The sequence below is a fragment of the Sycon ciliatum genome, chromosome 8, assembly GCF_964019385.1.
Source record: "Sycon ciliatum chromosome 8, ocSycCili1.1, whole genome shotgun sequence".
Classification (NCBI taxonomy): domain Eukaryota; kingdom Metazoa; phylum Porifera; class Calcarea; order Leucosolenida; family Sycettidae; genus Sycon; species Sycon ciliatum.
The window spans coordinates 24,065,962-24,077,277 of NC_088650.1; the positions used below are offsets into that span (position 1 = coordinate 24,065,962).

Sequence of the window (11,316 nt, forward strand, 5' to 3'; positions counted from 1 at the left end):
AAGATAGTCTACATCAGGATATGTGTGCATAGCCTTCCATAGTACATAGAAGTATCACGCCATCACAGATCTTCTGCGTGAACGCGTTCTGTGCCTGGCAGATGTTTCCCTTCTCTCGGGCTTTGGTGCTGAGACAGGTCATGTATTTGTGTGTGTTGGCTTACAGTGTTTACACCGGGGAAGTGAGCTGCGTTCAACCAAGTGTAGCTGGCAGTCCCCAACAGAACATTCCAGGTCAACCACTTCCATCGTGCTTTTCGACAGCGCGCCTCAGTATGTTCGCTGTGCACTTGTACCTGGTCATGTTCCATGCTATTTCTACTGTTTGCCTGTACAGGTTATGCCAGCATACTTACTAGTCCTACCGATACTGTCACTGCAAGTAACTAGGTTATAAGTCACCCGTGCACGACAACCTAGTATCTCAGTCACTGACTCCTCTCTCCACAGTGAATGGCTACACTGCATTGCCTAGACGCATCCCAAAGCCTCTCATTGTGTATTAATATTATTTCTAATGCTCGGGTTTTCTCTTGTGACCCGCGACGCCAGGCATGAAGTCATGCTCCTTGCTATATACATGTATCTCGCGGCCGTAACTTGTTAACAGAGTGTCACTGACACTCAGTGCCAACTGCTGCAATTGCAGCTCAAATGCAAACACTGTATGTGTACGTGTTGCTGCGCATTGGTCTCTGCCTTGAGAATTCTTATCATTTTGGTGTATTTTTAATAACAGGCGTGGGCCATCCCGTGATTTCTTAGGTGCCGGTTTTAAACATTTGCTGTGTACTTTTTATAATCACCAAATGTCCCATGACTGAGGACACCTATGATATCAAGAACAGTGTACTAAGACACTTGCTTATCTGAGGTAGACAGGCTTGATTGTGTTATAACGAGATGATTGTTTGATGGCAGTAAGGCGGTTTCCAACTGCACTTCGTGATTTGTCATGCCACACTGAGTGCTCGGGCATCATCACGGACTCATACTACCAAACTATAAAATCCTGGCACACATTATGGAACTTTGAATCTAGTAATGGAACTCTGCAATAGTATAAACTAATCACAGGAGTAACTTTCTACTGTACATACCTGATTGTGCTCTAGTGTGTAGCTAGCTTTGAACCAAAAATAGTATGATATTTCAGGAACCTGAAGAGGTCTATACAGTCCACATCATCCTATCATCAAACATTCAATGTATCTGCGTGCCTGGTGTACTTTACAGTCACATAGGCAACTCGGAAAGTCGACAATACGACGTAAATTCTGCCAGTCTTTGAATGAGTCAGCGCCGTTACCATGGTTACATGATCTAAATTGTACAGGAAATTGGACACGCAGTATTCCACTCGCCGCTCCCTTATGCCCCAGCTCCGAGATGGCACCCTAGTGCCAAAACACTCCTAGAGACCCACTCTATCAGCTAGGATAGCGCTAGAAATGTTGGACTCAAATGTACACAGGACTTTTGAAAATTGAAAGTGCCCAAGCGACTAGTTCTTATAAAAGCACGGATGACTGCGATTGACCCATATGTTGTAGTCTTTTGGACGCTGAGTCGACTGGTTTTGGTCCGAAAAGGCTGCGATGCAGCGTTCCTCCTTTATTCCCAATCGAACATGGTTGAACAAGCGGTCACGTGCTCCTGGGTGCCCAAATCACCTGGTCACCGCGCCAGCAGGCGACAACTTTCACACCAAGGTTCAACTCGAGTTCAACTCGAGTGACAGGACTGCACCCAAAAAAGGTCAAACAGGCTAGTTAAGGCAAAAATTAAAATTTCACCAGTTGTAGTCTTCGGGGTGCTGAGTCGAATGGTCTTGGTCCGAGGAAGCTGAGACGCTCCCTTCCTACTTGAATCCCAATCGAACTCGCGCACTTCCACCGAAACTGGGTGACCGCGCCCTACGAGATGGGGATTTGTATGCAAAATGTCACTAAAAGCGCCATTTCGTTCTTAAAAAAGCACGGATGACCGCGATTGGCCCATATGTTGTAGTCTTTGGGACGCTGAGTCGACTGGTTTTGGTCCGAAAAGGCTGCGATGCATGCAGCGTTCCTCCTTTATTCCCAATCGAACATGGTTGAAGAAGCGGTCACGTGGTCCTGGGTGCCCAAATCGCCTGGTCACCACGCCAGCAGGTGACAACTTTCACACCAAGGTTCAACTCGGGTTCAACTCGAGTGACAGGACTGCACCCAAAAAAGGTCAAACAGGCTAGTAAGTTGTACCCTGCAGGCACGGTGACCAGGTGACTGGTGTACGCAGGAGCACGTGACCGCTTGTTCAACCATGTTCGATTGGGAATAAAGGAGGAACGCCGCATCGCAGCCTTTTCGGACCAAAACCAGTCGACTCAGCGTCCCAAAGACTACAACATATGGGCCAATCGCGGTCATCCGTGCTTTTATAAGAACGAAATGGCGCTTTTAGTGACATTTTGCATACAAATCCCCGTCTCGTAGGGCGCAGTCACCCAGTTTCGGTGGAAGTGCGCGAGTTCCATTGGGATTCAAGTAGGAAGGGAGCGTCTCAGCTTCCTCGGACCAAGACCATTCGACTCAGCACCCCGAAGACTACAACTGGTGAAATTTTAATTTTTGCCTTAACTTCCCCTATAAGTAAGTTGTACCCTGCAGGCACGGTGACCAGCTGACTGGTGTACGCAGGAGCACGTGACCGCTTGTTCAACCATGTTCGATTGGGAATAAAGGAGGAACGCTGCATCGCAGCCTTTTCGGACCAAAACCAGTCGACTCAGCGTCCAAAAGACTACAACATATGGGCCAATCGCGGTCATCTGTGCTTTTATAAGAACGAAATGGCGCTTTTAGTGACATTTTGCATACAAATCCCCATCTAGTAGGGCGCAGTCACCCAGTTTCGGTGGAAGTGCGCGAGTTCGATTGGGATTCAAGTAGGAAGGGAGCGTCTCAGCTTACTCGGACCAAGACCATTCGACTCAGCACCCCGAAGACTACAACTGGTGGAAATTTGATTTTAGGGTATACTTCCCCTTTAATTTTTGCAGACTACCCGCCAAAACAATCTTTTCGTTTCACGTCTCAGACACGTCCGCGTGCGCGTCCGATCACGACTCGCTGATCGCTACCTTTCACGTCAAGCAATCTGTTCACGCCACATGACTGGAGGATAGCGCGTACAAGCAAACAATAGAGAGGTTTCGCTTCACGTTGTTCTGCACTACACCGTGAAATTTCACGTCGGTGTGGCAAATTTTGGCGTCGAAACTCCCGTTCATGACGTGAGCTGAGGTCAACTCACGTTCGACGTGAACGCGAGTTTTTCAAATTTAGCCTTGCTATCAGGTTGGGATTATTGACTCGATTTTGTCGATTTTGCCTAAACTAGCTATAAATAATATTTGTGCGACTTTGGCCTCGCCAAAAATCACTTTTTTCACTTTTTGAAGTTTTCGCTCCCAGTTTTCGCTCCTGTCGTCAGCGAAATGACGTGCTTCCCATGCAACGTGAAACGAAAGCTCTTTCTGAGCTCGCGTCGACGCAAAAAATTGACGTTCACGTAAGAGCACAAATCACGCGGGTCGAAACCTCTCAGGATTGAAGACTTGCAAAATAGACCCTTTGCACAGCGAGAGGGGTCGAGACGGGGCATGCTGTGCACGCGCTGCACACTTGGCATGCAACCAGCATGCATGGTTTGCTGCAGGACGTGATGAAGTTTCCTGTGACAGGCTGTGTTTTCACGGTCCCGACGCGATGTTCATGTATGTACTCCCCAGCCTTTTTTCATTTGAAGTTTTTTTAGTTTTGAAGGAAGAAGTTTCGAAGTGCTTTCCAAGGACCACTGTTGGGTTCTTGTTTGCAGCAACCGTCATCCCTAACGTTAGTCTAAGGAACCCACTCGTCTTTCCATGCGTTCCCTGGTGATGCTGGCATTCCACACTCTGGAATCCTGGCTATCTGGCGAGAAGAGGGCCGCAGTGCTGCGATATCGTTCACAGTGTTGTGCTCGGAACGATTTTCATCCTTGTTTTTGCTAAGATAATGAACGCCCTAGCCCTGCCAAGAGACTCTGGAGCTTGAGAAAAAGGCATGACCCATCCCTGTCTTCGCTATTGGAGGATCGACTGCTTGCTGGCGCTGCTCGAGCTGCTGATGTTGAAGTGGAGAGAGACGCAGCCTCATCGCTCAGGTGTGCGGAGAAAGTCATCTGAGTTCGAGCTGTGGCTGTGTGCACGATATGACCGACTTTCACATTATGCACATAGCCACCAAAGTAAAACTCATGGATACTATCCACGGGCTTGTTCACTAGTACTACTCCATCAGCTCCCTCTTCACTGTCGTCGGCGACTTGCCCCTGCGTTGGAGACGAGCAAGGGTGGTGTGGCACTCACTCTGGGAAACAGAGGTTCATCACTCATCCACTGGGTGTCGGACGCATGAAACGTTGGGCATGATGAAAGTACATTCGAGGAAGTGGTGCCCTTCTTAGTTCTAGGAGCATCAGGGTTCTGCATAGAGAAGTGTTCTCTACATCGACAGAGGAGAGAAGGTAGAGAAAAGAAAAATAGTTCAATCTACAGTAATCCGAAATATCCACTGAATGCGGAAAACTTACCGCTCCAAAGACTCCTTCTTTTTCCAGACAGATACGCACCCTCATTCAGCAGAAAACTGTTCAGTTCCTTCACAGACCATTCTTCATTTGACAGTTCGTCCACGGGTTCCACAGCCATCGATGGCAAACCACTCGACACTCTCTCCTCCATCTCCAAAATGGAAAAATACAGTGTTCCACCATGCTCAACAACTGATTCTCTGCACAAAAATCGAAGAGGATGCCCCGTCTCGGATCACGTGACCGTTATTGTGCAAAGGGTCTATTCAGTACCAATGCCATGGCAGCTGATTTTATTTTCGGAGAAACACTACTGGAGTGTCATTGTAGTAAAAAGTAACAATGGGGCTGTTAAGTGATGACGTCACAGTTCCTTCGATACGCATAGCAACGATCCCACTGGGGACAAACAAAAGTAGCGTCGTCTCCACCGAACCAGTTGTCAGTGGCAACATATAGGAATCGTGTACATTTCTTCGTTTCTTCTTTGCTGTTTTCAGTGAGTGTTTTGTTTTCTCTTTGTCCTTGATCTCGACGGCGTTGTCGTGCTCATTACCTTACTGAGACGTCTCTTGTGACTGTAGCCAGTGTCACGGAGGATTTTATTGGCGTGACGAGGTAGATCGCCGAGATCGAGCGTGAAAAACGCTCTGCATTAGTAGCTCCTGTAGAATGTCTTCTGGGATGGCGTATCCATGGTCAACAAAGCCAAGGTGCAAGACAGCATAAGAGATCGTGTAAACGATGTGAACTCCAAAAGGTAAGCTCCTGAACAAGTGGAAAGATATGTGCATTTACAAACTCTCTCTTCATCCATCGATTGCCGCTATGCATTGCATTTTGTCTTCACAGATAATCTGGACAAATAAATTATATTGTAACTGGAGAGTGCAATCGTGCTTGGGACCCATCCCAATGTCATCACATGGCTGTGGTGACTAGTGTATACCTGGGAGAATTTTTCCTCAATTGAGACGGAGTGTAGATGGATGGATTATGAGAAATGCGAAGATATGGAGTAAGTTGTGTCGAAGAAATGTGTAATAAAATAAAATTTACTTTACACTCAAACATACACTGTACATGTACATGTAACATCATGATAATGAGTCCATCTTCATTATCTCCGCAACAGGTACGCCATACGCACCGAATACATGGTGTGTGTGCACGTGCGCGCTTGCGTGCGCGCGTACATGCACACACTCTCATGCGTGGCCGAGTTGGCCGGATGAACAGACCACGCATTTGCACGAGGTGTCTGTCATGTCAATGGAGTGCTGTACTTTATGACTCAGGGGCGTAGGAGGGGTTTTGGAAGTGGTACGACCGAAGGTCGGTGCGGCGGAAGGCCGTGTTGGAGGGCGGCCCCCCCCCCCCCTGGGAAAATTTTGTTAAAACGACACAAAATCCTGCGTTCTGGGAACTTCTGGCGCAGTGTGCAGTCGAGTACAGTACTCAGTACGACTGCAGATGCATAACAGATCTACGAGTACGAGTCTAGAAAAAGGTCTGATGCGCATATGCAAATATCGATGGATCCTGATTTTTTATTATGGTTTTGCACGTTCCAGACGGACCACACTTTTCGAAAAGTGGTGCGGCCATGGTCGTACCAGTCGTAGCGGGTGCTACGCCCCTGTGACTTTATTCCAAAATAGTATGTCGTGCCCCTGTCAAATGGAGTTTGTGTCTATGCTCAGCGGGTATCGGGCCATGACGCCACACTGCAGTCAGCGCTGGAATTAAAATAGCACTTCATGGATTATTTTAACTAATTTCCTTTGCGTTTACTTTGTTGAGCCCGTGGTTTCATTTCTGTGTTCTGTTATGATTACCCTCTGGAAATAATCGGAGTGGATGTCATTTTTTGTCATATGTGTGTGCCTTGTGCAACAGGTTCAAGGCTAGATGCACTTCACATTCGGCGTGGGATCTCGGCGTCTCGGACCTGATAACGTCTTGGTTGGATGGGTGATCAAGGATGATACTACTCGGCACACCAATGTACATGTCAATGTAGTTTTTACTTTTTCAGAGCTGCACTATTTACGTCTTGATGCTTACTTCGGTGCTAGTGTCGTGTCCGTGTGTTGCTACAATGTCATTATCTGTATTGTATTCCGTCTGCTTATGCATGTGTCTTTATGAAGTGTTTGCCATGGCGGCGATGTGTCGATCAATAGTGTTGTGAAACCTATCACTATTCATGCTTTGCTGGCTACTCGCTCGCTCCGCGCCATGCACGCTACTAGGTCTTGTAGTATATAGCTCGATGCTTTGCATCAATCGCTGGTTGTTGTTGTTCTTGTTGCTTCTCTGTTGTTTGAGCTTGGTCCTAGAGTGAAGCTTTGGTCTTCTTGTGTGGTGAGGGTGAGGAATGGGTATCTGGACTCCTGGTATATTTCCGTAAAGAACCTGGAATTGTAGAATCCTGAGAGTATGTCTGGCCCACTCCCCGGTCATGACATTAGCGTGTTCCCCCCGGATTATTTCTATCATCCTGCGTGTTCTTGGGCTGAGCGAGCACATGCACGAGTGTGCAGCTATAACCCTGTGTATCTTTGGTTACACTTTGTTCTGCAATGCATGTACCTTGTAACAGTCTGTGCTTGCACTGCTTTGTGTGGCCTGCATATTTCAGGACTATTCAGTGCATCAGACCCAGGTTGGTTTGGTTGCCGGATGATCTCTTGTTGCGTCGCTCTGTGTTTTGTATTAATCAATTTTTGGGCTTGAGAATTGAGCTGGTGTGTGGTTCCCAATATGAAAACATCACGCTGGTGCTCTGTGTTTCGATTATTGACTGTCCGAGCAGTCACGATTCATTACCAGAACGGTCAATACTGTAGTCTCTTCACGTGTTTGTGTTTTCGCCGGGGGAATTAGCGGTGACGTTGCACATAGAACGGCAGTGTTGCATCACTGGACGACCCTGCCTCTGCATCTGACTTCATTTCGCCAGGATCTGGTGCAGATACACCAGACAGTCACTTCCTGTAAACACGCAAACAGCAAAAGAAGAGATCCCGCAAATCAGGAAAAACCATTGCGGAAAATATCGAGTAGATCATACACCATTCGATAATCTGGAGTAATTACAGTGAGACAAACACTTCAAACAGTGCTCTCTCTCTCTCTCTCCATCCTTCCAAAATACCCTGTAACAATTCCCTGGAATTATTTTATTTTATATTCTCAGGACATCATTCTGAACAACTTCTTCCATGGGTCTTCAATCACCACGGATAGCGAGAATACAGCTAAGTCATGCAGTCTACGGGAGGTGCGGGCTGTCATGGATATAGAAGCTGATATTGTGCCAGCGTGAGGGCAGAGACAGAAAGAAGACACTGATTTCTTGAACAACTCACCTACATATAATCGAATCCACAGGGAGCGCTCGTACTTTGATCCATCAGGAGGCGAAGAATCTTCAAAGCACTCTCAAACACGGAGTTTTACAGTGGGCAGCCAATTTCACAGCCATTATGAAGGCCCTCGACGACTACAGGAGATTTGTAGAGGAAAGAACAAGGAGTAAAGAGCGACAACAATCGCTTGACGAAAAAGCAAAGAAAAACTGCTCTCTCTCCAGTCATTTAGATGCTGTTGCCCTTCACAACTGGTTCCATCCAGAGGACGCGACTTTTGTTTGTCCCCAGTGCTCTCCGTTGCTATGCGTATCGAAGGGGCCGTGACGTCACACTTAACAGCCCCATGAATGGCGATAGCATCTAGGAAGGATCGCTACCCTAACGTGAAGGAAAGGCCTTGCGCGGCTGCTCTACGAAGTGTTGAAGAAAGACTCAAAGTTAGTTGCTGGACGAACAACTCGCTGTATTATACGCATTGATGTGCAAGCCTTTTCTTGCAGAAAATGGAACTAGTCTTGCATACATGTATTCATGTTCTTCTGCCGGGGAATCATATGAGTAGTGGCGGTGATACTTTTTTTTATACGCAGGTCATTCTGTGGATGTTGCAGAATTCCATGACTCTGTCATAAAATTGTCTTGTCTTTCAGAAAATTCAGATGTCCACACCCTAAATCACATTTACATGAGAATTGTAACCAGGTGCGCGCCGCAGATGTTTTTGTTGATTCTGTGTTTATAATTGTAGTCATGGGTTGTCGTGATAAGGTCATCCGGCATCATATTGTAGTGAAATCGTAATCCTGTTGATGTCGGTAAAACTTTTGGAAGCAGTTCAATGACTTCAAAGTGTTACAAGTCCACGATTATCTAAAACAACACAGCAAAGTAGGAACAATAAAGATGTATTAAAATGTAAACAAATACATTGCTGAGTCCGACACCTCGTTCCAACAACTACACTGATCCTGAGGATATAAGGGGCAAGGATATATGGTTGGAGGTACTGAGAGATAAACAAGGCACTCCATAATAATAACATGTTACACGACTTTGGGGGAGTATGAATGATATCCAGTCAAACCTCTTTAGGACGAACATCAAGGGACCGATGGCATTTGCTCTGTGAGTTTGTCTTAACCCTATTTTTATAACGAGTGAATACAATTATTTCTCCAATACTGCAATAGAGACACGAATAGATTTCTTCTACAGCGAAAGATTCTAAGCCAGACCAAACCATTGACTCGTCTTTTATGAAACAAATGAGTCACTGAACCTTTCTTTAGCAACATGACGGCAACTGAAACAACAACAGAGAAAATACGATACATGTACAGCACATTCTTGCAGGTACAACAGATTGCAGATCGTAATTCTTGCTCTACCGGCACGCAACTTTATTTGGGGCAGTGCAATCTCGGCGGTACTCACAAATCAAACAGCCCAGACTCGAGTAAACAAATCCAATCGTACGAGATTTTCACGAGACTGCACCCATTGGCTTGTTTCGTATGAAGCAAACAAGTCACTGAATGCATGAACCTCTCCATAATGGAGATTTTCCCTGATATGCGAATTTATTTTGCATACTAACGTTAGTACTCGGCCAATGCGTCCTTGAACCTTCGCCTCCAGATTGGGAACTGCCAACGATGCTATGCCACTGCAAAATTCAGATTCTACCCCATGATCGGAGCACGGAATGCCGGAAGCAATCATGACCAGTGCCTTACTTGTAACGTACCAATGTACAATGAACATGAGTATTTCGACAACACATCTAAGCCTCAGCAGCAACATAAGCCTTACCGTCAAGAAGGTGAACTCGCGTTCTTCGCACACTGTTGGCAAGTGCAAAGAGATACGAATGGATCTATTAAATCCGAATAAAATCAGCACACGTTTCCGTAAATGAAAGGGTGAGCATAAGCAAATGATTTGAAGGAAACTGATCAACTCAGAGATCACCTGTCATTGAGTATTCCGTAAAAGGAGGCCTCGACAGCAGAAAAGCTAAATTTAGAAAAGAGATCCTGTCAGCTTTTCCATTATTATTTTATTGTATTCCACCTAAAATCAGCACACTTTTCGTAAATGAAAGAGTCAACACAAGCAAATGAATCAAAGGGAACTGGTCAACTCACCTGTCATTGAGTAATATTCCGTGAAAAGAGGTCTCAGCAGAGCCGAACCGAAATAAGCCAGGACACGAAATATCCGAAACAGCTCATGCAAGAAGCAGTTCCAAAGAATTAGTTCCTCGCGCATGCACATCCGAAAACGGACTGCACGGCATGCAACACAATGTCTGCCGTGCACGTGCACAGCACGCGGCTACCACCCGTTGGTAGATCTAATACCGGTATACCGAGCACCTTACGTAGAAACTAACGTAGCCTAAGTGAAGTACCGAGCACCTTACGTAGAAACTTACGTAGCATAGCGGTGTCGTTTTTTCTGCCATGTGAACACAATAATAGAAAAGCTGACAGGATCGCTTTTCTAAATTAGTTTATACTTGGCGCACTTCAACTGAAGCTGGGCCGATTTGAATATCTGTACTCTCTTGTACCATCATCCTTTAATGCGACGGACCACACAATAGGGCTTGAAAGTGATGACGTCAAAAACGGCCAGGGAGTACTAAGTTGACATCAGATTTCTATTTTGGATCCACTAAGGTGTGACTTTGCTATTGCCTCAGTATGTGGGTGCATAGCAACCCACTCATGTCGTATGCAGGGGTGACTTTTATTTCGCCACCAGTTGTAACCCCGCCCCCAGTAGCCAAATCAGTCAGTTTCACTGGTTACATCACCTTGCCGAGAGTAAGACGGCTTGAAATGTGCTTGGATCCATACTTGAAAACTGGATCCAAGTGGATCCAATTTTTGAATTTTTGAAATTGTTGCTATGCTGTGACGTAGCACTTTCAAGCCCTATAGGCGGTCAGCCTTTGGGTAGGGAGTTCAGTTCCGGTCACTGAAAAGCGAAAAGTGCAGTCACAGCTCGCGTGTACAAAGTGAATGGGCGCCTCGTGGCTGCAGTTCGAGATGCAGTTCGCGGCCCGAGTATCTTCTCCCGCGGCCTTTTCGGCCGTGTCGATGCTATTATTAGGTAGCTGAGGTCATTACCTTTCCAATGGTGCTACACATGCCATGCTTCCAAAAATAATGCCTCCGCGCTTGGCGCGGGTGCACTTCGAAGTACTAATTTCGACCAGATCCGTACTCGGCTTCGCGAGGAACACCCGATTTTCGTGTTCAGCGGCCTCGAATTAGCCTAAACCAAAAGGATTCTACAACATTGAGGCTCGCGC

The 11,316-nt window shown here is 46.3% G+C and overlaps 2 long non-coding RNA genes across 2 annotated transcripts in view; both read right to left on the reverse strand.

The window, feature by feature from the left end:
• LOC135822423 (uncharacterized) overlaps window positions 1-9,872 on the reverse strand; it is a 66,839-nt gene extending 56,967 nt beyond the window's left edge. Inside the window, exon 1 of the long non-coding RNA XR_010554490.1 lies at window positions 9,807-9,872. This is a non-coding gene — a long non-coding RNA (uncharacterized LOC135822423). The remainder of the gene's footprint in view (window positions 1-9,806) is intronic.
• On the reverse strand, window positions 7,470-8,307 carry LOC135823342 (uncharacterized). The gene is made up of 2 exons (XR_010554674.1): window positions 7,992-8,307; window positions 7,470-7,614 (listed from the first exon to the last, which is right to left on the reverse strand). It is a non-coding gene; the product is annotated as an uncharacterized LOC135823342 (long non-coding RNA).
• Window positions 9,873-11,316: the final 1,444 nt, after the last annotated feature.